The sequence below is a fragment of the Pteropus vampyrus genome, unplaced genomic scaffold, assembly GCF_000151845.1.
Source record: "Pteropus vampyrus isolate Shadow unplaced genomic scaffold, Pvam_2.0 Scaffold561, whole genome shotgun sequence".
Lineage (NCBI taxonomy): Eukaryota > Metazoa > Chordata > Mammalia > Chiroptera > Pteropodidae > Pteropus > Pteropus vampyrus.
Window position 1 is genome coordinate 473,154 of NW_011889342.1, and position 3,514 is coordinate 476,667.

General features: G+C 43.7%; 1 pseudogene; it reads right to left on the bottom strand.

Annotated features, from left to right (window-relative positions):
- Positions 1-34: 34 nt before the first annotated feature.
- LOC105308262 lies at positions 35-689 on the bottom strand (annotated as a pseudogene).
- Between the last annotated feature and the right edge of the window lie 2,825 nt (positions 690-3,514).

A 3,514-nucleotide genomic window follows, 5' to 3' on the forward strand; every position in this document is an offset into this window, starting at 1 on the left:
CATTCAAGAAGCCCCCTGGCAGGGGGTGCTAGGATTAGTCCTTAAGGGACAGATGGGCCAGACAAGGCTCCAGAGCACAACTGGTAGGGGTTGGGGGGACAGGGGCAGCCTCCAGGCTGAGTGCCAGGGTCCCAAGAGGACACGGGACCACCAACACTTGACCGGTTCTGACTGCCTCAGAAACCACTTCCTTGATGCCATCCTGCTCCAGGGCCCAGCACTCAAGGTAGTACACAGCAGTAATGTGCTTGGCCGGTGCCTGGCCCTGCCGTGGTGTGATGGGCACCTGGCCCTTCTCCTTAGTACCCATAGAGTGTAAGGCTGGGTCCTCAGGTCCTTCTCGGTACCCACCAGGAGGATGGGCACATCAGGGCAGTGATGGCACACCTCTAGAAGCCACTTGTGCTGCACATTCTCAAAGAAAGGCGGACTGGCAAAGGAGAAAGAGACGACAAAGACATTGGTCTGAGGGTAGGACAGTGTGCGGAGGCCATTGTACTTCTCCTGGCCTGCTGTGTCCTGCCAGGTTCAGGTTCACTGTGAGCCCACCAGCTGCGCCCTGGGGGCTGTAATTGTTGAACACTGTGTGGGGTGTATTCCTTGGGGAAGGCTTCAGTTGTGCAGCAGAGGAGCAGGCACTTATTGCCCACATCCCCATCACCTACCACCACACACTTGACGCTCTGCATTGTGGGTGCAGTGGAGACAATGCCCCCTCCCCTTTCTGGGCCCCTTTGGATGCAGTGACCTGGAGCCCTCCCTGTCATGCGGGAGCTAGGGGCAGCAGGAGGCTTGAGAAGAACCTGATAGATTTCTTAGTCTCAGACTTCAGAGAAAACATGAAGTCAAGGTTGGGATAAGGTGGTAGGAGGTTAGAGCTCTGGGACATTGAGACTACAAAGTCGTAAAAACTAACTTGACCTCTAACCTGGTCTTTTGGGGTCAGAGGATCATTAGGAAAAATTTCCTTTCTGTTTATTTCAGAGGGCCAGAGGGAAACCATGTGCTTAGAAGTTCGGATAACAGGAGGAAGATGTCCCCAATGAGCAGGTAGAGAGAGCGGTAATATCTCCTCTGTGCAGTCCCTTAGCTTGTACGGCATTGGTGGACACGACACAGTTGTTGCTTTTGACTCTTAAGCTGGCTCAGAACTAATGTTTCAGTCCCTCTTTCTGTCTTGTCTGGGGTCAGAGCTTCAGTCTTCATCATCAACCATCCAGGTAGGAATTTAGACTTCCACATGGAGCCCTCCATCTAAGACACCCCATCTAGGTGAGTCTGAGAGCCTAGGTGACTTCAGGAAAAAAATCAGAGAGAACTCTTACCTGTGTCACTGTGACGTTAATCAGCCCAGCCCAGAGACAGAAGGTCATTTTGTTTGTACTCTTGGTTAAGTTACTAATTTATTATTAATCTATTTATGTTAATATGTTAATAATCATGTGCCTGTTTGAATCTGTACTACAGGGACCATAGTTGACAATTAAGTGATAGGCATGCGAGTCCAGTTGGGTGACATTGTAGAATGAGTGAGACACATCAAATGGTTTCAGTAAAGTGAAAACACATCTGAAGGGTTTTGCTGGTTGGGGAGAGGAAATAGAGCATTAGGTGTGGAGGATAGTGTGATGAAGTGAGAGTGTTTGTATTCAATGTCTAAGGTGGGCTGTGTTTGAGCATGTCTTGTATTCACAGAAAAGATCCAGACCAGTGGAGGTTGAAACTGCCTTGCCACAGCCGTTCAGGAGGCATACCGTTCATTGCAGTATCTTATCTCATGCTGTTTATTCACATGGAAAATAAATAATTATTTAGAAGTCTGAAGAGGAATACTTAATAGTTTTACTTTGAATTATTTCATTACTGGTGAGGCTGCATATGTTTTGGATTTGTCACTCATTTACTTTCTCTACTGCAACAGTTAATATGATACTTCGGTTCTGAATCTTTGGTGTGTGGTTACCATTACGAATATGTAAAGGATAGTTATATATATAGTTGTCCATTTTCTCCTGAGCATGCCGTATCTCCACTCCCCTTTGTGCATCTGGATCTTTGAATCCTCCTCCCCCTTTCAGTCATCGTTGTTTCAATTTGTCCCTAAGTATGCTGAACATTCATTACTATCTTGCTATAGCAAATCTCTTTTTATTGTTTAAGCTTATAATGCCCTGTTCTTATTAAGGGTTGCACTCCTCTGCTTCTATCAGCCTGCCAGTCACCTTACTCCTAATTACGTTTTTTTGTTGTTGTTGTTGTCGTTTTGTTTTACGTGAGCTTACCCTTTTCAGTATTTCTTGTAGCGCAGGCCGCGTAGTGGAGAATTCCTTCAATTTTTGTATGTATGGAAAGGCTTTTATTTCTCCTTCATTTCAAAAGGAGAGCTTAGCTGGATACATTATTCTTGGCTGGTAGTTCCTTTCATTTAATAGTTTGAATATTTGATTCCACCCCTTTCTGGCTTGTAAGGTTTGTGCTGAGAAGTCCGCCGATACTCTAGTGGGTTTTCCCTTATAAGTTATCGTCTTTTCTCTGGCTGAACGGAGAATTCTGTCTTTGTTATTGATTTTTGATAATTTTAATACAGTGTGTCTGGTGTAGGCCTTTTTAGGTTGAGATAATTGGGTATTCTGTTGACTTCTTGAATTTCTAGTTCCAGCTCATTCCTTAGATTTGGGAAATTCTCATCCACTATTTGTCTGAAAATGCTTTCTAGTCCCTGCTCCTTTTCCTTACCTTCGATAATGCCCATTATTCTGATGTTTCCTCTCCTGATAGTATCAGCTAGTTCTTGAATTTCTCTTTCTTTATTTTTCATTCTTCGGTTTCTCTCTTCTTCCTTCTGATTTATTTCTAGATTTGTCTTCGATATCACTGATTCTTCCCTCCATTTGGTTGACTCTATTTTCCAAGGTTGCTATTTCATTTTTCAAATCTTGCAGTGTGTTCTTTATCTATAGAAGTTCTATTTGGTTCTATTTGAGAGCTCCAATGTCCTAAAGAACTCATTCTGCTCATCTAGTTGTTTTTTCAATTCCTGAAATTGTTGATATCATTTGTTTCAGATATCACTGAGTTTTTTCAGAAGTACCATTCTGGATTCTCTGTCATTTAAGTTGCATATTTCTATGTCTGTCAGCTTATTTTCTGGAGATTTTTCTCTTTCTTTCCGAGATGCCTTGTCACCTTCTTGGTTGTTCATGGTGTTTAATGGACTATTTCTCCACCTGGGCATTAATGGAAGTGTATTCTGCTGTTTTTACAGAAAGACTTATTATATAAAGGTCTCTCTTTAGCCGGCTGCAAAGAAGGCGCTTTTCTTTTGGTTTCCAGTAGGTGGCGTCTAAGCCTCTTGGATCCCTGCTTTATATAAAGCCTTAATAATGCTTTTTTCCCCTTATAGATGTTTAATCACACTCGCTACCCTCAGTCTCAGTCACTGTCAGTGTTAGCGACAGTTTTCAGTAGAGTTTGCTCAGATCCCCCTAGGGCTCCACGGTGTTCGGTCTCGGAG